Source organism: Aotus nancymaae, unplaced genomic scaffold (assembly GCF_030222135.1).
Source record: "Aotus nancymaae isolate 86718 unplaced genomic scaffold, 86718_ANA_hifiasm-v0.15.2.pri h1tg000065l, whole genome shotgun sequence".
NCBI classification, from domain to species: Eukaryota; Metazoa; Chordata; class Mammalia; order Primates; family Aotidae; genus Aotus; species Aotus nancymaae.
In genome coordinates, this window is record NW_026988480.1 from 709,618 (window position 1) to 735,398 (window position 25,781).

General features: G+C 44.8%; 1 protein-coding gene and 1 long non-coding RNA gene across 3 annotated transcripts in view; one reads left to right on the top strand and one right to left on the bottom strand.

Moving 5' to 3' along the window:
• The window catches only part of EGFR (epidermal growth factor receptor), a 203,766-nt gene that overhangs the window by 105,737 nt on the left and 72,248 nt on the right, over positions 1–25,781 (bottom strand). The gene's annotated exons all lie outside the window — the stretch shown is intronic.
• Positions 12,206–23,809, top strand: LOC105721861 (uncharacterized). 2 transcript variants are annotated; one of them, XR_010338871.1, is made up of 3 exons: positions 12,206–12,306; positions 14,081–14,172; positions 21,319–23,809. It is a non-coding gene; the product is annotated as an uncharacterized LOC105721861 (long non-coding RNA). The 2 variants fall into 2 exon arrangements; XR_002478294.1 differs by lacking the exon at positions 21,319–23,809 and adding an exon at positions 14,311–14,539.

Here is a 25,781-nt window from a genome sequence, read left to right on the forward strand (position 1 = left end):
TTGGCCTGAGACTTGTCACCCACCATGCAGGGCAGGAACTTCTGGAATTCAAAAGGCCTGGGCAAAGGAATGACCCTGAGCCGGGGCATTCATCAACTGATGATGGAACCACCCTTAAATCGTGTGGCTATTTTGAGTCATTGTGAGACCTGAAGGGGTGAGATGCTGGCTGCAGAGCCTCCTGCCTAAGCTGGGAATCAGTTTGCACTGGGGGCTTCTCTAGGGGGGTCTTGCTGCCCTGCTGCTGGCGAGTCCTGTGTGTTGCTCAGAGAGGGCATCGTGGGTGAGGCTGGGTAGCCCAGGTGTCTGCCTCAGTCACGCCAGGAGTTCCACCCCAGCCCTGGCACCCGTCAACCAGAGATCTCAAGTCCATCAGGCAATTTCACCCTGGGGCCCCACCCCACATCAGCCATCTGTCGGGTGACACCTGGTTAAATGAGATGATGCAAACAGTGTCCAGCACTCAGTGACGCAGAAGCAAGGGGATATGTTTCACCTCCTTCCTGTTTCAAAAAGGTCTCCTTTAATTGGCATCATCGTAAGCCCTCCTAAATGTGGTATTTACACATCATTTACTTGGTGGGCTGCTGGCATAGAAGGATGGGTCTTTACGGATGAGCTGGCTATCATGGCACAGAAGGATGGGTCTTTACGGACGAGCTGGCTATCATGGCACAGAAGGATGGGTCTTTACGGACGAGCTGGCTATCATGGCACAGAAGGATGGGTCTTTACGGACGAGCTGGCTATCATGGCACAGAAGGATGGGTCTTTACGGACGAGCTGGCTATCATGGCATAGAAGGATGGGTCTTTACAGACGAGCTGGCTATCATGGCATAGAAGGATGGGTCTTTACAGATGAGTGGGCTATCATGGCACAGAAGGATGGGTCTTTACGGACGAGCTGGCTATCATGGCATAGAAGGATGGGTCTTTACAGACGAGCTGGCTATCATGGCATAGAAGGATGGGTCTTTACAGATGAGCTGGCTATCATGGCACAGAAGGATGGGTCTTTACGGACGAGCTGGCTATCATGGCATAGAAGGATGGGTCTTTACGGACGAGCTGGCTATCATGGCATAGATGAGCTGGCTATCATGGCATAGAAGGATGGGTCTTTACGGACGAGCTGGCTATCATGGCACAGAAGGATGGGTCTTTACGGACGAGCTGGCTATCATGGCACAGAAGGATGGGTCTTTACAGATGAGCTGGCTATCATGGCACAGAAGGATGGGTCTTTACGGACGAGCTGGCTATCATGGCATAGAAGGATGGGTCTTTACGGACGAGCTGGCTATCATGGCATAGAAGGATGGGTCTTTACAGACGAGCTGGCTATCATGGCATAGAAGGATGGGTCTTTACAGACGAGCTGGCTATCATGGCATAGAAGGATGGGTCTTTACAGACGAGCTGGCTATCATGGCACAGAAGGATGGGTCTTTACGGGCGAGCTGGCTATCATGGCACAGAAGGATGGGTCTTTACGGACGAGCTGGCTATCATTGCATAGAAGGATGGGTCTTTACGGACGAGCTGGCTATCATGGCATAGAAGGATGGGTCTTTACAGACGAGCTGGCTATCATGGCATAGAAGGATGGGTCTTTACAGACGAGCTGGCTATCATGGCATAGAAGGATGGGTCTTTACGGACGAGCTGGCTATCATGGCACAGAAGGATGGGTCTTTACGGACGAGCTGGCTAGCATAATGTCCAAACTCTCCTCAGGTGGGTGCTCACCTGTGCGCCGTCTCATCTTCACTCACGTAACTGAGCCCACTCACCCCTGAGGCAAAGCCGGCTCGCTACATGTCAAGTCCAGGAATTCATTTCTATAGGATTTTATTCAGTCTAGAGAGTAACACGATTTTTAGTGTTTTTTAGACAATATTTTGGGCAACTTAAAATCTTCTAATATAGTCTCTGCTGCGTTTTATTCAGGAAGCCCGGTGGGTCCTGCGCCAAGCCTGTCTCATCAGTGGTAACGACAGGCTCAGGAAACTGGAATCCAAGCCTAATAAATAAACGGTGTGAGGTTTAGGAAAGTAAAAAAAAAAAAAAAAAAACGTCTAGCAAGCGAGATGAAACTTGCCTCGCCAGGCAGCTGCTCTGAAACCGGTTACTGTGGATTGCAAATCATACCCTGGTTGATTGAGCCCGAAACCGCAAAATGTCTAAAGAATGAAGCAAAACACTTTAGTTCTAGTGCACTTTGGTGTAAGACGGAGTCCATTAGAGTTAGAGGACCCGGCGGGCCAGGTCGAGAGAGCACACACCACGAGGTACCCGAACCCAGCTGGCAGGGTTTCTTGGGAAGAGTGCAGTCAGCTGTCTGCTAGCATTCAGCGATTCCAAATCCAATTTCTATGGTTTCTGAATCAGTTCCTGGGATATAAATGGAAGAGGGAAAAAGCAACAATGATGCTTCCAAGAATAAAAGCAGTTGCAAGTCTGGAAACCCCCCAAAACTCCATTCGCTGGAAGGAAGCTTTTCTGAAGGCACTTGAATCCCCTTCATTTCTGCATAGTGTCAATGGAAAATGAAATCACTCCCATCTTGGCTCTGAAATGCTTCTCCAGCGACTTCACACCTGGGCCCAAGATCTGCCAGGGGCCAGCTGGTCATTGTGCAGAGGCTGGTGGCTAATGGCCAGCGAAAGGCAGGAGAAAGGAGAGCGGGGCTAAAATCGGTCCCAAAGAAAGCATGAAAAGCAATATTTGAAATTCTACTTCCGGATCTGAACAGGAAACAGAATGGAAACCCAGTAAATCACAGACTAGAGAGTTGCTTTGCTCCCTGATTCCCAGTCACACAGTCTCCTATGAACTTCTTGGTTTTGGACACAGGCTAATTGAGCTATAAATAATTTAATGACTGTAAGACATTTAACATGGGAAACAAAGGCCTGTAAATCATCGAGGCTGGTGCCAGTGAAAATCGGGGGCTTTGCCCAGCCTCTGTCTGCCTTTCTCAGGGCGTGGGGTGGGAGGGCTGCCCCTTGTGGGAGGATGGCCCGCAGACCAGGCAGCTTGGCTGCAGCGACCCGGATGCACGTTTCTGCTTTACTATCTTTGCGGGTTAGCAATGATCAAGTCACAGAGACATCCATGTCTGCAGAAACCCCTTTTCTCTCTTTTGGCTGCATTTTTACTGGCTCAGAATAAATAAACAGGAAAAGAAAATAGATTTTTCTATTTTCCATTATGCTGCTTTTAAATCAACTATGTCTAGAATTATAGAGCATGGGATGTATTACATACACTTTTAAAAATAAGGTAAATTTTCTAAATTTAAAAAAAAGGTCAAAACTTGTTCTCTCTGGAAATTCTCATAAGATTCCTAGGAATCTCCCCACTTCCTCCGTCCCCAGCAGTATCTCATCACGTGATGCTCATAACAATATACACTGTGTGTTGATGCTATTATCTCTCACATTTTTCTTTCTGTGCCTCCTCCTGTACTTTCTTACTTGGTTATCTGGATAACCTTCTCAGCGTGGAGAGGTCGCCTGCTGGAGGGAATGCACAGCAAATGCACAACCAACCAGCAGCTCAGAGCTTCCTCTTATTCTGAAGTCCAGTGGAGAACTGTTTTGGAACTCATTCAAAAGGAGACGGGCTTTATATTTCTGTTTTCATTTGCTGAAATACCAAACAGGCCCTTTCGTCATGGAAATAAACGCAATCCTAGGCCCAAAGGAATGATAGAATTTGTCCTGTGAGTCAGAAGTTTATACCTAAACAGGGAGAGGATATCCCTTTAAGAGCAAATATGGAATGATGACTTTCTGCAAAGGTAATATTCTGACTAGCAATGACTCATATGGGAAAGCGGGGAAGGCTTTGAATTACTGCTTTAGAACCTGTCTTGTCTTGCTTTCTGCTTGGTCCCTGGCAAAGAGGAGCTGGCCTAACCAGTAAGCAGCAAGCATTGCAGTCGGCTCTGTGCTTTGTAGCAGGACCTTGAGTTTTTTTGGAGGGGGCCATGAGGCCACACCTCAAGGGCAAAAATCAGCCTGCAGTCATTATTACCTGGGAACACATCCCAACACCCAATTCTTCCATTGCTATAGATATTCCTTAAAAATTTCCAAGAAGAATATAAGCATCTCAGTTTAACTTTAGAAAGACTTGATGCTTGGGAAGAAGACAAGGTTATCCAGACCCCTTTTGTTTAGATTGTATCAATATATGTGGAAAGAGATTTTAAGTGACTTTGCAGAGCACATCATTTAATCCTCCATGCACATTAATCCATTTCCTTTCTAATGTTCAAGGCTTTGGGAATTTATTGCCTAAGGAGGCCGCCTCTTCTTCCTATGGGCCCCGCTCATTCTATTAAATGCCGTGCCTCCCACCTTCTCCCTCGCAGAGCTCTCTAGCATATTACTCTATTGTAGTCTCACTGAGCAATGACTTCCTCACAATGTATCCTGCTGATTTATATGTTTACATAACACATTTTCTTTAAGACGTAAGCTCCAAGAGAACAGCACCTTGGTCCAGCCTGTCGAGGTGCTCAGTTCATGTTTGTGGAGTTCAAATCACTCGAAGCTTAAGGAAGTTGCACAGGAGGTCAAAATTCTGTCCCGTTTCACTTCCACCCATTCACTGCCTCTTATTCTGCCACCTGGAGTCCCACAGATGAAATGGAGTCCTGGTTTGGTGTGACTGTGCTTTGAGAATTTGAAGATGACCATCCTACCTGCAACTCCCTTCCCCATCTCTCCCATCATAACTAAATTGTGCCAGTTCTTCCAACCAGTGTTCACGAATGCCAGGCATGGTGACTTGCCTTCAGCCTGCCGCCGTTTCTCAACTTCTGAAAATGTAGCATGTAAAACTCACAAACCTCTGACCAGAGATTTCACTTTCCAAAATCATCCCACAGAGCCTCGCTCAAGTACCTGAAAATGTGTGAACAAGGACGCTCCTGGCAGCCGTTTATGGAGATAACCCACATATCTGACAACACAGGAAGAGACAGGCACCCTTGGACTCCTCCGCACATGGGCACCCAGGGCAGCTCTGGCAGAGTGGGGCCGGCCCTGTGCACGGACATGGACAGTTCTGATGAGTTATAAGCTCTAAGTCATGACTTAGAACATGAGCATCATTTGATTTTTGTTCTAAATTCTGTGGGAATGGTCTATGGCCATTTCTTATCACTCAGGGCCTTTCTAGACTCTGGCATGACAAATAGACTAACTCGGGGTCAAAGATTTCTGCATTTGAAATGAGTCACAGTGCAGCTAAAAATCACCTTTCAGAAGTTCTGCCAACTTAAAAATAATAGAACTTTTGTCTCAATTGCATTTTTCAAACACAATAACTAAAGAGGAAATACAGATTTTTCTAAGGCATCCAATAGGAACCAGAAAAAAGATGCTTCTTTTATACAGCAGTGGAGGTGTTCATGAGTTTTTCTGTGTTTCTTGACATTTTTATACATAGTATAGTATCATTTACATGGGATTTAAATATTTTCTTAGTTTGCAAACCATTTACTTTACAAGTAGGCCTGTCTTTTGAATAGCTTGTGCCAGATAACAGGGGGAAGATAACGCAGAGTGGGCAAACTCTACATAGCACGTAGGCACTTGTGCAAAAAATAGTCTTCCAATTTCAAATGCAAATATTGTTCTGTCCTCAAATCTGTGGTCTTGAGAATTTGGAAGTCAAATATGCTCTGAATAAGTGGAATTCACTGCCGCGATCTGCAGCACGCTCTGTCTGGCAGAAATGAACTCTGTGCCGATGTCTCACGTCCTGCAGCATCCACTCTTCACAAATTTCCTCTATTTTGAGTTATACTGACAGTATTTCACATGAAATTCATTAAACATGAACATCTGAAGTAATAAATTTTTTATATTACTTAATTCCACAGGTGCTATGGAAAATAAAAAACAAAAAACGGAAAAACAATAGGTCTCCGTCATCAAATAACAAAACTCAATGGACATTTTTCTTGTTTGAGGGAACAATTTTCTTCTGGTAACCATTTTGCTTATTATGTGGTTTGCCAATGGAAATAGGATAAAAGTATACACCTACTGTCAGAAAGAAAAAAATGAGGAGGAAAAGAAGGCAAGGGACAGGGAAGAAATACATTATGGTTACGAGATAAACTAGTCTGTATGCACAATAAGAATGTTTGAGTTCCAATAAACCAGATCAGATACTGCCAAACTATGCTGCTGCTTCTATTTTATCTGAATGTGTATGTGTATACATACACACCGCACACACACACACACACATATGCACACACACATATATTTATTTATGGGCAAAACAGACTGACTTTTCTTGCATTTTAATTTTGCTTGAGAAGGCACAAAGCTGGCAATATACATGTTTCTACTTACATATTCTACTTACTTAAAATGTTTATTGTGAAAGCCAATTCAGGAATATCTGAATATTTTAACTATAAGAGTTGAAGACAGTTCCATGGGTAATAGAGTAATATCTTGAGATATTTTTACCAGATCTCTAAATATCGTTTTTAAAAACTGACTTTAAAATGTACACTTTATAATGCAGCTTTGGGAATAAATGATAAACCACATTATGGATACATGTTGATAGCAGGATACATCACACTTCCAGAATCAGAGTCAGGACTAGCCTCTTGCATGAAATAATTAATTTGAATAGTTTTAAGTCTCTACATCAAAGCTAACATCTCCTTCAGGCCTGTGGATCGTGGAGTGCACAGGCAGTGCAGGCCTGATTTTTGGAGGAATGTGTAAAGGAACTAGAACTGAAGATTGATAAACAACCCCTGGACGTATTTGTGCCCAAGGAAAGCAGATCCGTTTTGCATTGAACGAGCAGGGCAAAGCTGATGAGGAAATGAAGGCATACTGCCACAGAATGAAGGGAAAAGATGGGCTCGGCCCACTGGAGAGACTTCCTAGGGTTCTCAGAAAAGGGACGAAGATGACAATATTGGTGGCTTCTGACCCAGAACGGTTTTTGTGTTAGGGCGAGGGGCCGTACAGACACCTGACACACACCATTCCACGTACTGCTGGGGGAGCAGTGAGCACGTGTGTACCTGTCACATCCAACTCCATTCCAGGGTCGCAGGCACTGGACCATCAGCATTGCCCTGCACTGAGCTGCTGCTGGCTTTTTGGAATAGCAGTGGCTGTGAGCTTCTCCTGAGGTCATCCCACGTCCAGCCCTTGTCGCTCGGCTCCCAGACCTCGGTCTCTACGTCTCCTGGGGACTCTGCACTACCTGATTCACTTCCTTTACCAAATTCTTACATTTTGTTGTTTTCAAATAAAAACCCAGAAATCTATGTGTGTCAGCCCTTCTCACTTATGCTTAAAACTTTCATTGCACTCTCTACATCTGCATTAGCTCACGTTGTTACTAAAAGCTTACGAAATAGAACATTTGTCTTAAATTATGTCTTATCTACCAAACTGATGTTTTTTTTAAAAAAAATCAAAACAGCTAAATTAAAGTAGTAGATGCATTTGGAACAATGGTTAATATAAATAATAATTAGGATAAAATCAGGGTTCTTTTACTCTTTCTGCATAAGCTCTAATTAGAAAGATATTTTGCAATTCATCCTAGATATCATCAAACCCTGTAGAGTCAGAGGTATAGGTGGTCTCCATTTGCACTAAAGCTCCCTAAATGCTTCTTCAGTGGTGCCTATGGCTAGTTCACAAGGCTATCATTCATGCAGGAGCTGTTTTCATGAAGAAAAGGAGGGAAACAATTAGTGTCCACATCAGGATACTGGAACTATTAGAGCCTGATTCTCTTTGATCATGAAAGACTCTGTTTTATCAGCAAGTAAAAGAGTAACTCCCTCTCTCTTAACAACAGAAAACTATTTTAAAATCTTAATTCTGACTTTGAGAAGCACTTAGAGTGAGAATAAAAAGCAACAGCAAACGATCTAATTTCATCTCAAATACTGGAAGTGATGAAGGCATAATCTTTCTGCCGTTTCCCATGTGTGCATTCCCCACTCTTCTCAGCCACAAATCACACTGAAAAGTATGTGATGTATTTCTGAAGAAGCCACATTATAATTGAATGTATCATTCTTGCCTGAGCATTTGACATCTGGGGAGACGGCTTAAAAACAAGCAATAAAGGCAGAGTGGTAACAACCGCAAGCTCCTCTAATAATAAATTAGAACATTCATTATACTCCAAATCTAAAATCAAACCAAACATCCATTGTACAATTACTTTATAAAGGGGCATCACTGCTGTATAAAGTGACTATATCAGGTCAAAAGCTTGCGATTTATATTTCTATCCCTGGAATTCTTACTCACCCAGATTTCCCCCTTCAGTTACTTTTTCTCTTTCACTTGAGTAGTTTTCTGAGTGCAGATGATCTGCATTAGATCGAATGAAGCCAAGCACAAGCAATACATGATTATAAATCACCGTTCCTGACAGTCTGCCCACTTCCTACTGCACTGTAAGACAACAGACAAAATGCAGGATCCGTAACATGAATTTTTGGATGAAATGAGTCAATGCCCCTCAGAATTACTGAGGCAGCGCAGTCTCCTATGGTGGGTTGGGAGAGAGGGGACATGGGGCAGTTCCTAAGCACTGGATCAAGTCAGGAAGGGTAGAGCTTTATGACTTCACACGCCGACATATTTCCACTAAGAACACAAATCGCTGCTCATCATTTGTGAAACATTACTCCATGCGGTAGGCGGTGCCATATCCATCCCTGGAACCCTTCAGATAACCCCCAAAGATAGGCCTTAGGTTTTCTTAATTGAGAGATGAGACAAATGAGGCTCAAGACAGTCAACTTGCCAGGGTCATCCAGCCAATAGGCAGCTGGGGCGGGCCTGAAGCCTGGCTTGTCTCAGAATCCGTGGAGCTCCACATCTGCATCCACCAGGCATCAGCCAGCACAGTGCCGGAGGCCTCGGCGGAGGCGGAGGCAGAGGCAGCGGAGGCGGGAGCCTACGGAGGAGGGTTTCAACCCAGGTTGCCAACCTGCTCTCTGCATGGCCTTAGGGAATTCCATGGCACTTGTTCTCCGTGCCCGGGTCTCCCACTGAATTGCCTGCCATGCCTTTTCCCACACAGACTGTGGCTGAGGGGCCAAAGCACTCGGCATAGTGCCTTCCAGACAAGATCATTCGAGAAGCCACTCGTATGTCGGTAGCCACAGATGGTCTGTCCTACTCAGTGCTGCCCAGGGCTGCTGCTAGACAGAACATGCACATGCCCTTTATAACTTCTGTAAATTGGGCTTTGAGTTGGGCCTCGATTTACATCACTGTTTCTTAATATGAGCACAGGAACATCTACCTTTCTGGCATGGAAAAATAAAAATTAATATAATGCAAGTAACGTATTTTTAGAAACAACGTCTTTTCAAAACAATTTCACTCTTGTGAATTAAAAGACGTGAGCCTTCTACGCAGCATCCTTTATTCTTAAAACCAGAGATGATGAAATCTGTATGAATAGTCACATGTCATGTCTGGTAGACTTAGGTGCAAGTATACATACGGATGTGAAAAGGAAGAGACGGTTTCCAGAATATTTAAGAGTCTTTGACGGGACATATTTCTACAGACTCTTGTGTTTGAAAGAATGTGGCCCAATGTGGACCATCCAATATCTAACCCCTGTGACATCATTCTTTGGTCAGATTTAAACACCACCACCTACAGGCACACCTTTCCTGCCCTAAGCATTACACTTCTGCAGCTCTGTCTAGACTAGCTTTCTTCTGTAGCTTGTGCTTTAAATGAAAAAACTGCCAGCTTTTCAATTAGTCTCTGAATGTGACGCTGCAGGTTCATAAGCGGTGGATCACATTCTGTAAGGGTATCTTTACAAAAGCACATTACAGGGTGTTAGGAAGGGAGACATATTTCAAGATGTATTACGGTTATGAAGTTCTGCAGTGAGGCCATCTAGTTAACTAAACCATCATATCAAGTAAGAAATCAGTTTAAAAAGCACCCCCTTCCCCAAATCCCTTTCCAGGTATTAAGCACACAATTCAGATTTGCTCAGAGAGGACACACACTGAAGGACTTGTAGAGGCTGGCAAAGATCATCAGCTTCATAAATGGGTCACCAGCAGAGGATGCCTCAGAGACGGGGAGGATGCTAAGAAGCCACTAACCCTCCTGAGGAATAAAACACTGAAACAGACCAAGAGTTCGGATACAAAAAGATACTTCATGACATATGAAGTATCTATTTCATGGGTCATGAAGTATCTATTCTTAGATCTTTCTCCAGCTTCCCAAACTTTCTAATTTCTTCAAAGGAAGAAGAAACTATACAGAAGTATTTTTAAAATCTACAGAAGTCAAAGCATGTGGCCTTTTTATTATGCTGTCTGAAATGTTCCTCTTTCGAAGATGTTAAGGACTGCAAAATCTGCAGCATTTAATTTTTCCCTCTTCCTCCATGCTTTAAACAAAATCGAATTTTACAGTCTAGCTATGTATATCAACCAACGGATACATGGTGTGCCCCCTGAGAATGTTTGTCAGGAGTTTTTAAAATAATTTTTAAAATTTCAATTTAAGATATATAAATGAACAGATACTTAGAGAGATAGACATACACATTATGCATGTGGTATATAAATTTCAATACTTAATTCTGACCCTAAATGGTTAAAAAATGTTTTTTCCAAAAAACATTTTAATAGAAACATCAGGGGAAAAACCAATATTTTTCATATATTTTTAACCTTACTTTTGGTAAATAAAAAGTGCTCAGTTGTTTTGCTGGAGTATTATTCTTTTGACTAGCTGAGCCACCAAGCAGCCACACACGCTGCAGTTCAATGTTCATGTCCAAGGCCAGTTCAACTGGGTGAGTGAACAGTATGAACAGAGCAATGTGTTGGCTGCTTTCAAAGCCAGCCTTGAGCCAGACATAGCCCTTCACCTGGAGAGTATGGCTCAGGTAAGATGAGCTGGGCAGCCCAGGAGAAGGTGGAGTGCAGTGGCCTGCTGGAATTCGAAGGTGGCTAGGGTTGCGGGAGGGAGCAAAGCCATCTGATTGAGAGGCGGGGAGAGGCATTCAGAAATTAATCTTGAGGGGCAGTTGGGAATCCTTCCAGGAGAGGTCTTACAGGTGGGAACAGGGAGCTGAGGCTGTGGGTGAGGGAAAGTGGTGATGAGTCAGGGTGGGTCACAGAATTGGGTGTCTGTGGATCGCAGTGGACCTGCAGGGCAGAGGCAGGGCAAACATTCAGAGAGGTTTCTGGGGCTACATGGTGAGAGATTTTAATGACAGCATGACGAGTTTGTTGGCAACTGAGGGATTTTAATCAAGAGAATGTCACGATCTGAGCTGAGCTTTGGTACAGAGTTTCCTTACATAGCACAACCTCTCCCCATCATCAGTGATCCCAAGGCTTCTGGCCTGCTTGGAAACGAGATGGGAAGAAAATAAGTCAAAATTGCTGAACCTCCATTGCTCAACCTTAGAAAATCCTAGAAAACATAGTATGCTGTGGAGAACGGGTGACAGGCAAACTCGTTCTAAGTTTTCAAAATGGGAAAGAAGATGGAGACGCTATAAATATCTATCTCAGGAAAAAATGGAGACAGTTTTAAAAAGTTGCCGTATGTGCATGTAAATGCAGGTCACGTGTGGCTAATGCGTTTCATAACTGGGCAGTACTACAAAGCGGACAGGTCAGGGCAGCAGCCTCAGCCGACTCTGTGCCCGGACGCGGTGCAGGCGGCAAGCTTCTCCTGATTCAACTGCACCTTAAAAGGAAGCATGCAGGCTAGCGGATAGGATGTCATGGGTTTGTGACACGTTAAACAAAGCACTGTGGTGAGGGGTGGATTTCTCAGTAGGTGAGAATTCAAATGGTGTTAAAACACAGAACTCAGCCTCATTCCACATCTTCTTGGTGGTTCAGTAAACAGAGCAACAGAAAGCACACGGGGAAAGGCTGGCGCAGAATGTGTCTGTGCCAACGACATATCCCATCTGAGTGGACCTGAGTAAGCTGGAAGGAAGTGCTGAGAACAGTACGAACTGCAAAAGGAACAAATGACGAAGACTTAGATCCCAAAGCCCAGTGATGCAAGTGTAGAGTCTGGTGGACAGGAGAGGGCAGGCTTCCCCGAGTTTCCAGTCTTCCTGGCCCCTTGTTCACGTCCGGCTGCCCTTGCAGAGGTTGTCAGAAGGAGCAGAGTCGTTAGACAGTCCTGGGAGGAGGAGAATTGGCTGCCTGCAAGCCCAGGGCCGGCACGCAGAGGAGAAACAGTCCTGTGTGGTGGAAAAGCGCCAGGTAAAGGTGAGGGAGGGGTGCCGACACTGGTATTCACAGCCGCGATTTTTTATGACAGTTTACAGAAAAATCGTTAAAACTGTCAAAAAAAAAAAAAAAAAATGGAGCACATTGCCTCTGGCGGTGGCAAGTTCCCTGTCATCTAAGTGTTCAGTTGACTTCAGGTCCCCGCCAGCCCTCCAAGACTAACAGTGACGTGTTGGCAGCTGACTCTAGATAGAGCGTCTGAGTGGCTCAGGTGGCCGGCTTCCTGTCCTTATGTCTCAGGAGCGGCCGACCCCAAGGACAGTGTGCAGAGATGACAATGAGGCCTTGGCAGGCGTGGGTCTCCAGCATGGTGCTCCGGCCAGAGCGGAAGCGGAGGTCCCCTTTGAAAGCCTCGGGACACCACAACTCTGAGCGAGGTCACTCGGCAGTAAACAGCTGCGGTAGCTCTTAGATAACTGAGAAAACAGACCGCTCTGCTCTCGGAGGGGGAGAATTTCCTGCAGACATTTCTCCCTTGAGGGCTTCCCGCCCACCTCAGAAGCTGCACCCAAATCCTGAGGATCTGGCGAGAACCATGTTTTTGAGATGTAATTAATACAACTGTTTACACACAGCATCTGCTGGGGCAGAGATGGTGGTTGTGTGCAAGCCACAGCTGTGACTGGAGCAATCTGATGACAGTGAGCTCACAGTGTCCCCAAGGAGGCCTTTGTGAAGTACTTGACATAATTAAAACTGGGAGGAAAATTAGGTCAGACGACCCGGAGTGGCTTAGGTGAAAGGCCTTCAGAGCTCCCAGCTCTGCGCGTTTCCTGGGCACGGTCAGGCACGGTCCTAGGAAGTGCACTGACATGCAAAGCCACACAGTCTCCACTGAGGAGCAGCGCCTCAGACATGCTGAGAGATGCCGCTTTCCATTCAGAGTGGCCACCGCTGACGTCTCTGACAAAACTGGCAGTCTGCTGGCTGGGTCTCTTAGAAAAAAATTTTTTTAAAGGACTGAAACCATAAGATGCAGCTCCCCGCTTGTATTATCTGTAAACTCCAGCACATTTGATGCATTTCAACTGGTCTCCAAGGTTTTAAATGCAATTCATTAGTCTATCCTTTTCCACTAAAAAGTTTCCACGTATCATGTTGAGAATTGGACTCCTTTGTCTTTTTTTCTTTTTTAATTGCATATCTGTTCATAGAGGTTGGCAAAAGACACTGGAAGTGATTGTGAAATTCACATCGTGATTCCTCAGAAATCAGATCCTGGGAGGGAGTGCCCAGAGCTGTGGTCCGGAGGACACCCTCCCCTACGGTCTCAGGAGTCTGCCCGTGCAGCTCCCAGCTAGGCAAGATGCCCTCAAGGCAGAGTCCCAGGTGGACACAGCTGGGTGCAGCTCTGATGATGGCTGCTCTGGTGGTGGACCCCGCGGTGTCTCCACTATGGCTCTCAAGGCTGCAAAGTGCCACATACTCTTTTCCAGCCAGCTGAAGAAATACACCCTCCATCTGGGACTGCATGTGCTGCTTAGCGATTTCAAGCAAGTATTTCACCTTTTCATAGGCAGGGACATTGTCCTCATCAGGGCTTGCACCATCACTCTGATTTCCAATGCAGACAGCCAAATGGCGGCTTTTAATTCTTAAAAGAAAGTGGCATTGAAAAGAAAAACTCACCCATCTCATGGTCTAAAACAAAGCAAAACAAGTCAGATGGCTCTGCCTAACCCCACACAGCATCTGTTACATAATCTGAAATTTCTGTGTAATTGAGTGAGATGTGGTTTCTTTGTAGCATTCTGGGCATGGAATCCTGATCCACTAATTCCAGAGACTGAATCAACAGAGGAACACAGAGAAAGCCACCCTGATGTGTGAGAAGGACAGGTAAGAATGAGCACACAGAGGGGTGTTTTGGAAATTGATTTTCATCTCCTGAGACCCTGGGAAAGGAGTGAGAAAGTAGAGGGAAAACATGGACATTTATGAAGAGCTGGCAGAAACCAGGTTCTCATTGCTTTCCAGGTCCTCTCGGGAGAGGCCACTGGAGGCTCCCGTCTGACTCCCCACTGCCTCGAAACCAGAAGACTCTGGGAGTCAGAATCAGATCACTTAATTATCTCACAGACAACACTGGACACCTTTATGGTTTAACTGGTTCACATACTATTTCAACTACTTTGTTGAATCTTTTCAGCAAGTGGAGGAAACTGACACCTTGAATCACAAAAGGCTGGCAGTGTGCAGGGCCAGGTTTGCATGTTCTTACTATTTGTTTGCTGACAAGACAAATTAATTATTTTGTTTTTATATTGCTAGAGGAACATGGTCTTTGACGCAAAATTAGGATTATAGATAAGCAAACAGAAAAAACACAACAATATGCTTACAGTAGTTGTATTTTTCAGAATTCTTTTTATATATGCATAGCAATATACATAGCTACAATTATTTACAAAAGTGAGATTTTACTGCACATCATTTTTAACGCTTGAGATTTTTTGTTTTCATTTAACAACATAAAGTTTTGTAAAGCAAATATTTATCCAAAAATACTTTTTACTGACTGAAGACCATTTCACCCTATGGAGTTGCCGTCCAGTCCCGTATTTGAGCAGTCCCTGACTGTGGGAAGGCCACCCTCAGGAGAGAATAGCTCTTCCCAGCTCCCGCCCCCAACCCCTGCCCCACCCCCATCTCCCCCACTCCCATCTCCCCCACCCCCATCCCTGCCTCACCAGTCCCATTCCTGCCAGTCCTGGCTGCGGGAAGGTTGCAAATTAGTTATTCAGCGAAACACAGGCTATTTAGGTTTTAAAAAAAATCAATGAGCTTTCAGTTTCTAATGAAGCTACCAACACTCTAATTTTTTCCCTGTTTTCATGGTCTGCAACCAGTGGAGGCTAAGGATAAAGATTCCTTTCTCCAGCAACTATAAGTGTCAGGCAAAGCAACTCTGGAGTCTGCATGAGAAGAAATATGGATTTTATTTATGTTAGCAGTAGTTACTGCTGAGAGGCACTATTTGAGAAGGTTTTCATTATATTTTAAATTATTTTTTCAAATCTCCTATGATAAAATCATCTACACTTTTCTATGGAAAAATAATGGAATGAGTGTCACGTTTTTAAAAGTTTGGGGAGAGATCAAGACGACAGAAGGGCATGGAGAAAAAAAAGTTTAGATGCATTTATGTGACATCAATAAAGCCCGCTTCTGTTTTTGATAAACGGGATCATCCTATAGACATTCTGTGAATTACAGAACCCATCTGGGCTGTCCGTGGCTGGGTACATCACAGTCCATCCTTGCTGCTGTGCGGTCCTTCCCTGGGGGACTGGCTGCAGGAGCAGACACAGGGTCTGCGGGTCCTGGGTCTCATACAAATCAGATACAAAGTGACGTGTATTTAGAAGGAGAAATAATACAAATGAGACAAAATGTTTTCCTTATGCAAATTTCATAATATAAATGATAGACGCAGCCAGTGCACTGTTAGGACCCCCAGGGCCTTGGAAGGGGCTTCATTAATATTATAAGCTTTATAATAGATCCGGTTCAGGTGAATGCACAATGATTCACTTCTCCATTTTCTCTTTGATGGATATTTTGGCTGGTTACAGTTTTATTTTGCAGTTTTATTGTTTCCTATTAAAAAAATACTGGGAAATAAGTTTTATCGGGGAGGCTTTGTCAGCTGAGGTTACTATTGCAATGGCTGTGTGACCTTTCTTTCCCCTGTAGATCTGAGAGCATCCAGGCCATCAGGTAAGGAGGGTGCAGGAGGCTGGGATTCTGCGTTCCAGGCAGTATTGCCTTGAAGAAATGCTTATCAAGGACACCACTAAAGTCATCTGGGGGTGCTTGTGAAAACTGCAGATTCCTGGGCTGTGGAACTGGGCAGGGCACAGAAATATGCATTTTGACAAACATGCTCAGTAGCCTCCGCACAGGTTAGAATTCTAGAACCAGCGACTTGGGCTTCAGAAGGAGCACAGGTATGCAGCCTTGGGCAAGCCATAATTTCAGTTCAGTCTCCTTACAAGGGAAAGGGAGCCAGGGATACGCGTGTGGAGGACAGGTGAGCTGGGCCAAAGAACAGACAGCACGTTCATTCCATGCCGGAGCTGCATTCCCCGAACACGTGCAGTAGCCTCTGGATTTTAATATAGAACCTAGGCAGCCATCCCGTGACTCCAGGAGGGACCCCGTGCCCTGCCTGGCTCCAGCAAGGACACAGACCACTGTGCGCCCGCGTCCCTGCAAGCTGGCCGGAGTTGATGGTGCAGTGTGAGGGAACCGGGGCTGGGTGGTTTCTTTTCAATGGGACTAACATGTGTCCACTTCACAAAAGTGGTGTGTGGCGGTTCCCACAGGGAAACATGCCTGGGAACTCCTGAGCAGTCCCTTTACTTCAGAGTGGAAAGACATTTTGGCTGCCCTGATCCCTGAGTTCCTGATGCTTCCTGTCTTCCTAGAAGTAAAATGGCCATAAACCGAACTTGTCACAGGTGACCTCCGGCATCGTATTCCCCTTGCTGATGTTATTTTTACAAGGGAGCTGAAAAGATGAGCAGGATTTCAAATCTGGCGCTGCCCTTGCCCACTGCATGTGTAGAGGTCTAGTCCACAGGCTGGCCCAGAGTTAACTCGACAGCAAATCTAAACACACAGGACACACATCACAGGATTCTTAACCGTGACCGGGCACCTGGTGAATACAACTGGAGAATTAGAAATCTGAGGCATGTGTATCAGTGTGACGGAGAAGATTTCCCAGAGAAAAGGCTTAGGCAGGGTCTGGGAAAAAGGTAGAAAGGGATGGAGTTACAGCCAGAGGGTCTAGGATGCGCTTACGTGCTAAATGCACCTCAAACCACATCTTCACTTTCTCTTCTGTAAAAAGTAGACAGAGGCCGGGCGCGGTGGGTCACGCCTGTAATCCCAGCACTTTGGGAGGCCGAGGCGGGTGGATCATGAGGTCAAGAGATCGAGACCATCCTGGTCAACATGGTGAAACCCCGTCTCTACTAAAAATACAAAAAAAAATTATCTGGGCATGGTGGCGCGTGCCTGTAATTCCAGCTACTCAGGAGTCTGAGGCAGGAGAATTGCCTGAACCCGGGAGGCAGAGATTGCAGTGAGCCGAGATCGCGCCATTGCACTCCAGCCTGCGTAACAAGAGCGAAACTCCGTCTCAAAAAAAAAAAAAAAAGTGGACAGAAACAAGGCTTCTCTTACTCCTCCTGAACTAGCTAATATTACTTTAACTGCATGTGTGTGCCTGTGTGTGTCTGTGTGTCTCTGTGTCTTTGTGTGTGCCCGTGGCTGTGTGAGTCTGTCTGTCTGTGCCTGTGTATGTCTGTGTGTATCTGTGTCTCTGTGTGCTGTGTGTATGTCTGTGTATCTCTGTTTGTTGTGTGTAATGTCTCTGTGTATCTCCATGTGTTGTGTGTATGTCTCTGTGTGTATCTCCATGTGCTGTATATCTCTGTGTGTATCTCTGTGTGCTGTGTGTATGTCTCTGTGTGTATCTCTGTGTGTTGTGTATATGTCTCTCTGTGTATCTGTGTGTTCTATATATGTCTATATTTCTGTGTGCTGTGTGTATGTCTCTGTGTGTATCTCTGTGTGTTGTGTATATGTCTCTCTGTGTATCTCTGTGTGTTCTATATATGTCTGTATTTCTGTGTGTTGTGTGTATGTCTCTGTGTGTATCTTTGTGTGCTGTGTATATGTCTCTGTGTGTATCTCTGTGTGTTCTGTATATGTCTCTGTATCTCTGTTGTGTATATGTCTGTGTATCTAAGTGCTGTGTGTATGTCTCTGTGTGTATCTCTGTGTGCTGTATGTCTCTGTGTACCTAAGTGCTGTGTGTATGTCTCTGTGTGTATCTCTGTGTGTGTATGTCTCTGTGTGTATCTCTGTGTGTTGTGTATATGTCTCTCTGTGTATCTCTGTGTGTTCTATATATGTCTGTATTTCTGTGTGTTGTGTGTATGTCTCTGTGTGTATCTTTGTGTGCTGTGTATATGTCTCTGTGTGTATCTCTGTGTGTTCTGTATATGTCTCTGTATCTCTGTTGTGTATATGTCTGTGTATCTAAGTGCTGTGTGTATGTCTCTGTGTGTATCTCTGTGTGCTGTATGTCTCTGTGTACCTAAGTGCTGTGTGTATGTCTCTGTGTGTATCTCTGTGTGTGTATGTCTCTGTGTGTATCTCTGTGTGTTGTGTATATGTCTCTATGTGTATCTCTGTGTGCTGTGTATATGTCTCTATGTGTATCTCCGTGTGCTGTGTATATGTCTCTGTGTGTATCTCTGTGTTGTGTGTATGTCTCTATGTGTATCTCCATGTTGTGTGTATGTCTCTGTGTGTATCTCCATGTTGTGTGTATGTCTCTGTGTGTATCTCTGTGTGTTGTGTATATGTCTCTATGTGTATCTCTGTGTGCTGTGTATATGTCTCTGTGTGTATCTCTGTGTGTTGTGTATATGTCTCTATGTGTATCTCTGTGTGCTGTGTATATGTCTCTGTGTGTATCTCTCTGTGTTGTAGATCTCCGTGTGTATCTCCGTGTGCTTTGTATATATCTCTGTGTGTATCTCTGTGTGCTGTGTATATGTCTCTGTGTGTATCTCTGTGTTATGTGTATGTCTCCATGTGTATCTCTGTGTGCTGTGTATATGTCTCTGTGTGTATCTCCATGTTGTGTGTATGTCTCTGTGTGTATCTCTGTGTGCTGTGTATATGTCTCTGTGTGTATCTCTGTGTGTTGTGTATATGTCTCCGTGTGTATCTCCGTGTGCTGTGTATATGTCTCTGTGTGTATCTCCATGTTGTGTGTATGTCTCTGTGTGTATCTCTGTGTGCTGTGCATATGTCTCTATGTGTATCTCTGTGTGTTGTATATAAGTCTCTGTGTATCTCCGTGTGCTGTGTATATGTCTCTGTGTGTATCTCCGTGTTGTGTGTATGTCTCCGTGTGTATCTGTGTGTTGTATGTCTCCGTGTGTATCTCCGTGTGCTGTGTATATATCTCTGTGTGCTGTGTATATGTCTCTGTGTGTATCTCTGTGTTATGTGTATGTCTCCATGTGTATCTCCATGTGCTATGTATATGTCTCTGTGTGTATCTCTGTTTGCTGTGTATATGTCTCTGTGTGTATCTCCGTGTTATGTGTATGTCTCCGTGTGTATCTCCGTGTGCTGTGTATATGTCTCTGTGTGTATCTCCGTTTGCTGTGTATATGTCTCTGTGTGTCTCTGTGTTATGTGTATGTCTCCGTGTGTATCTCCGTGTGCTGTGTATCTATCTCTGTGTGTATCTCCGTTTGCTGTGTATATGTCTCTGTGTGTATCTCCATGTTGTGTGTATGTCTCTGTGTGTATCTCTGTGTGCTGTGTATATGTCTCTGTGTGTATCTCTGTGTGCTGTGCATATGTCTCTATGTGTATCTCTGTGTGTTGTATATAAGTCTCTGTGTATCTCCGTGTGCTGTGTATATGTCTCTGTGTGTATCTCCGTGTTGTGTGTATGTCTCCGTGTGTATCTGTGTGTTGTATGTCTCCGTGTGTATCTCCGTGTGCTGTGTATATATCTCTGTGTGCTGTGTATATGTCTCTGTGTGTATCTCTGTGTTATGTGTATGTCTCCATGTGTATCTCCGTGTGCTGTGTATATGTCTCTGTGTGTATCTCTGTTTGCTGTGTATATGTCTCTGTGTGTATCTCTGTGTTATGTGTATGTCTCCGTGTGTATCTCCGTGTGCTGTGTATATGTCTCTGTGTGTATCTCCGTTTGCTGTGTATATGTCTCTGTGTGTCTCTGTGTTATGTGTATGTCTCCGTGTGTATCTCCGTGTGCTGTGTATCTATCTCTGTGTGTATCTCCGTTTGCTGTGTATATGTCTCTGTGTGTATCTCCATGTTGTGTGTATGTCTCTGTGTGTATCTCTGTGTGCTGTGTATATGTCTCTGTGTGTATCTCTGTGTGCTGTGCATATGTCTCTATGTGTATCTCTGTGTGTTGTATATAAGTCTCTGTGTATCTCCGTGTGCTGTGTATATGTCTCTGTGTGTATCTCCGTGTTGTGTGTATGTCTCCGTGTGTATCTGTGTGTTGTATGTCTCCGTGTGTATCTCCGTGTGCTGTGTATATATCTCTGTGTGCTGTGTATATGTCTCTGTGTGTATCTCCGTGTTATGTGTATGTCTCCGTGTGTATCTCCGTGTGCTGTGTATATGTCTCTGTGTGTATCTCCGTTTGCTGTGTATATGTCTCTGTGTGTCTCCGTGTTATGTGTATGTCTCCGTGTGTATCTCTGTGTGCTGTGTATATATCTCTGTGTGTATCTCCGTTTGCTGTGTATATGTCTCTGTGTGTATCTCTGTGTTATGTGTATGTCTCCGTGTGTATCTCCGTGTGCTGTGTATATGTCTCTGTGTGTATGTGTCTGCATGCAATCCTTTGAGTCAATAATTTATTTTCTCATTGCACATATCAGAGAACTGTGTCTCTAGAAGGAAAACTGGCCCACACTCCCAAGCTGCTCTGTGCAAGGAGCTGTGTGTCGAACCAGGACTGTCTTTCCCAAAGTACAGGGCCCATTTCAGGACCCACTGAAGCAGCTTCAGTAAAATGATTGTGGCATGCCTGCCTGTGAGATGGTGAATAATGACAATGACAGTAACAGCTCCAACTTCACTGGGTCACCCTCCTCACTTAATCCTCACAACAGTCCAGTATTCTCCCCACTGTACAGAAAAGGACACTGAGTTTTGAGAGGTTAAGTGACTTGAGCTTTTGAACGTCGCATGGTGGAGGGCCTGTGAGACAGCGGAGAAGAGGGAAGGTGACCCGGCCGGCAGGGCTGCTCTGCGTCTTGTCGGGCCTGTAGCTTTTCCAGCTTTTGCAATTAGAGCAGAGCCCTGCGGGAGAGGCCTGGGCGCGAGCTGTGCTAGCGTCAGGGAGAATCCACCTCTGTGTCCTTGCTTTCTTTAAAAGATGAACCTTTTTTTCTCTTTTATTAGGAGAAATAAAAACCAGCGATAAGAGAGCTCTGAGATAAGGCTGCCGGCGCCAGGGAGTGACGGGGTTTAGCACCTACGGAGAGCTTATTGTCACCGCTGCTGCCCTGGGCCCTAACCGCTGCGGTCCAAAATGGTCCAGAATGATTCTGCTAAATTGTTTTGGGTCTAGATTCTAGATTTTAAAAAATATTTGCTTTACCTGCCAAAGAGCAGGATCTGTCTACAGTCCGTACAATAAACACAAGGGAAAACGTAATCTCATATCAATTAAGATGTATAGAAATACACCTAAAGCACTATGGACTTGTTTTTTTTACCCTGCTTCTCTCGAAACGGATCTGTGATGGCCATGTAAATGCAAAGTCTTGGAGTATCCAGTGTCCGTGAAAGGTGACGTTAGGAAGTTGTTAGACTGCTCCGTTGTAACTTCCGTTTTCATTGTGGACTCCTAGTAGAAACCCATGACCCAGATGTTCTCATGCCTTCCTCCGAGGTCACTTGTAGTCTCCAACTCAAGGACTCTCCAAAGACGCACGGATCAGCTGCCTACATCTTAGGCCCTTGAGAACATCTGGGCAGCTGGGTCTCCTGACAGGCCAGGCCAGTCTCCCCAGATGACCGGTGGGTGGCAGGAGGCTGCACAATGAGCAGCCCCAAGCCACACACCCCACCCCCGGCCTGGCAGCCCACGGCTCAGGAAGAGTTCTCTGCAGACTGCACGAACTTGGCTCTTGCAGCAGGCAGCTGCATGGATGACAGATCAAGAGCTATCTCTCCCGGGATAAGAAGCTGGACGCTGGGCGATGCCAATTCATTTTTCCCCTCATCAGTCAGTGGAAACTCACGTCCACAGATTGATTTCCAAAGGAATAAATATTATCACCAGATGTCATCCTGTATAGCAGCCCCCTTCAGGAAAACTTTTCCTTGGTAATGGGGGAAATTTGACTTCAAGGAGCCAGTACGCAGCTGTGTACGATGGGTTTCATCTTTTTACATTAGACACGCTCTATCGTGAGCTCTCAGTGACTACACTTCCTGTCTTGTGTGCAGCTTTGCCACCATCGCAACATAACTGATGCTTTATGAGGCCAGTTTCATGGTCGGCTGGCACCTCTGCACTCTCTGAGGTACCGGTGACAGTTACAACAGGACTGGCTGGCCGGGCACCTGTGGCATTCAGGCATGATACAGGCAGCCACACCGCCCGAGAGAAACGTATGGAAGTAAGACCTCGGATCACAGACTAGCTTCATCTCCCTGAATTTATTCCATGCAAAACCAAAGCAAAACAAGATGCCATCCACCAGCTAGAAGTTTCCATCAAAATCAGAATGAGTCTAAGTGCAGTGTTCACCTCAAAAATGACTTCTTTATTATTGACAGTCCACCGATATGAACAGAAATGACCATTTTTATGAAAGAAGATTTTATGATAGGAAAGGACAAGGAAAGTGGAGCGGAGGTGCACCACGGTCGCGAGAAGGTCCTCATTCTGTTCACCGTCACCAAGGACTAAGGTGGGGTGGGCAGTGGGGAGGGAGGGTGTGAATTCGCTCACACGGTTACCATGAGATTCATTACTCGCTGTACGATACTGAGTTTTGGCTATAAATTGGCCAGGTTAGTGATTCTGAAACAAGGTGACGTAAAAATGACCAGCACAATTCCCAACACAAGAGCAATTCCATTTTACAAAAGCACAGAAAAACAACTTTCCTCACTTCAAACATGGAAAGCAGAACCCAAACAAACAAACAACAGCCACGACAAAAAACCGTGGAAGTCAGTATCTAGTCTCACAGGACGTGACTGACGAGTGCATGAGAAGCTTGGTCCCAGCGGGAGAGTTTACGGGCTTACGTGCTGGAAGGAACCCAGTGGACCTCTGAGCTTATATTTTCTTCTGGATGTCAGTTAAAGAAATCAAGATATACATATGCTGAATTTTCAAAGCCTCATTTCACTCTGGATTCTTTTGATTAAAATAGAAATGCTCTTGTTTTGAGAATGCGGGCAATCTAGGAAGAAGCACATAAAGAAGTCAATTACATGAACTCTGTCCATGTGGGTTTCCGACTTTAGAATTAATACTCTAATTGATTATTCTTAGAAATGCTAGCAATAAAAAGCCCTCCAAATTCCTAATGTCTAATCCAATCTTGAAATTGACAGATCTTAAGTAACATCATCAGAACCACATTTGTTATCTGCAAATTGCTGGAGATACAGTGTCCGTCCAACACTGCCCGCTGGCCCTCCCCGGAGCAGCCGACGGCAGGGCAGGCTGAGATATCATTAGCTGGGCACAGGGATGACCTGCATCTGCCTGTCATGGTGCTCGGTGACATCTGATACTGCAAGCTTGTTTGGATCTGGGGCAGAAAGTGTATGAACTTGATTCCATAAAGCTATTTTGCTAAATAAAACAGCTTTCTTCAAAAACGGTCTTAACAATAATGTAATAAATACAGAAAACTGTTCTAGGAAATGAGAATCAAAGTCATTTTATTTGCTGCATTTGTGGGGGTGGGTAAAATTTAAGAGGGTTGGGCTCTAAGCCTACTTTTGATTTGCAAGTGCCCTACACTATGAAATCACCAGGAAATTAGAGCCTGAAATGTGGCCACTTAACTGCAGGCCTCCAAGTGAGGCAGGGACTAACACCGCTGATGCAAATCTTGCCACAGTAATCAAGGTAAATGTTCAGCCTGATGGGGAGCCACCCAATCTCATCCTCTAGGGCACTCCTGGGGTCCTCAAATACATTGTAGGATTCAGCATCTAATGGAATTTTCAGACCAAATGTAAAAGGAAGGGACGGCTGGTGTACAAAATTTCACCTGCTAATATTGTGCTACAGGCCCCGTTTTCCCTCCCATTCTGTTCTTAGCAGAGCAGGAACTACAGGTAGCATGGAAGAACAGAGGCAGCCTGCGTTACACAGTTCTCTGAAAATTACAGACTGCTATCCATTAAGGAGCCGTAAAGTCAAGTTAGTGTGTTGCAATCAGAATTTTCTTTTGTAAAGAAGATAGAGTAGTCTAGGAAATGCTAGGAGTAGATTAATCATTAATAAACCTTCATTAGAGCATGTATTGTTTTGCCAGACTTTAGTTTTCTCTCTCTCTCTCTCTCTCTCTCGTGTGTGTGTGTGTGTGCGCGCGCGTGCGCATGTGTGTGTGTGTGTGTGTGTGTGTGCAGGTTTGGATAAGTTGCTCTACCAGATCCCCTCTGATTTGAAATCCTCTGAGTGCGAGTCTCCTCAGCTGCACTCAGCTCCTCAGAGGCTGAAGAAGCCTGCCAGCGACACAAGCCTGCCGTTGTTTAAGGTCTGCTCCTGGGCCCCGCTTGCCACCAGTCAGGACCAGATTTTAGAACATAGGAGGGACTTGTATTGCCAAGGAATGGAACTCTTTCCACCAACAGCTTCGGCATTTCTCAACTTGCTCAACTCTCCCTGGCTCTACTCTCTGGAAGGAAGCCTTACTGCCTCAGGGAGGTGGGAGGGGTGTGGACGACCACAGGCCCCTCCCCCAGCTGTGGCCTCGCCTCTCATTCCCTGGCTGATTACACATCTTTGGCTCACACATCTTTCACTGCATTAGGAACCACTACCACCAGAACCTTTCAAGATGGTAGTTTTCATCACTTTTTACCCCATAGTAGATAATTACAAATGAAAGACTTATTTATCATATTCCATCATCATAGCGCTTTTCCTGATATGACTGATCCTTTTCATTCAGAAGGCCCATTTTGCAGAGTTAAGGGCATTCTCTTTCAGAACATGAAATTGTGCAAAGCCAATACAAAAACAAATCAGAAATCGAGGTCTCTGAATTAGAAATTGGGGTCAAAATACTGTCTCTATCACTTGCCAACTCGGCAGTCCTGCACACCGGTACCTCTCAGGGACAGCTGAGAAGTCAGATGAGGTCAGGACAAAGTGCTAGACACAATTCCTGATCCCCAGAGGAGCATCAAATGTCTTGAAAAAGCAAAGCCACATTTAAAAACAGTCTCACATACAAAAGCATATTGTGTACATCATAAAATACCCAAATACAGGTTGGGCCAATCAACATCAGAATGCATTTTTCAGTTCTTCAGGGTTAACATGAGGATTTCTTCCACAAGTAGGAGTATTTCACACTTTACTAGCTGCATTCCTTAAGCCAAGATGACTGTCTTTAGAAGAAAGATGTTTTTAAAATGATAAGATATATTTTGAATTTCAAACAGTTAGTTACATATGGCTTTCTCGACAGACAAGTCTGGCCATTTCTTGGCATTTCGGGCCACATGTCTGAGTCTGATTTTCAATCAGGGTTTAGCACGGTGTTTTTTAAGAAATTAGGTGAACCTTTTAGGTCATAAGATTTATGGTTTTAGTAAATTATGTGCTTTCCACCCTTTTAAATGCCTTCATGTTATACTTTATCATCTATTTTGCTTATATC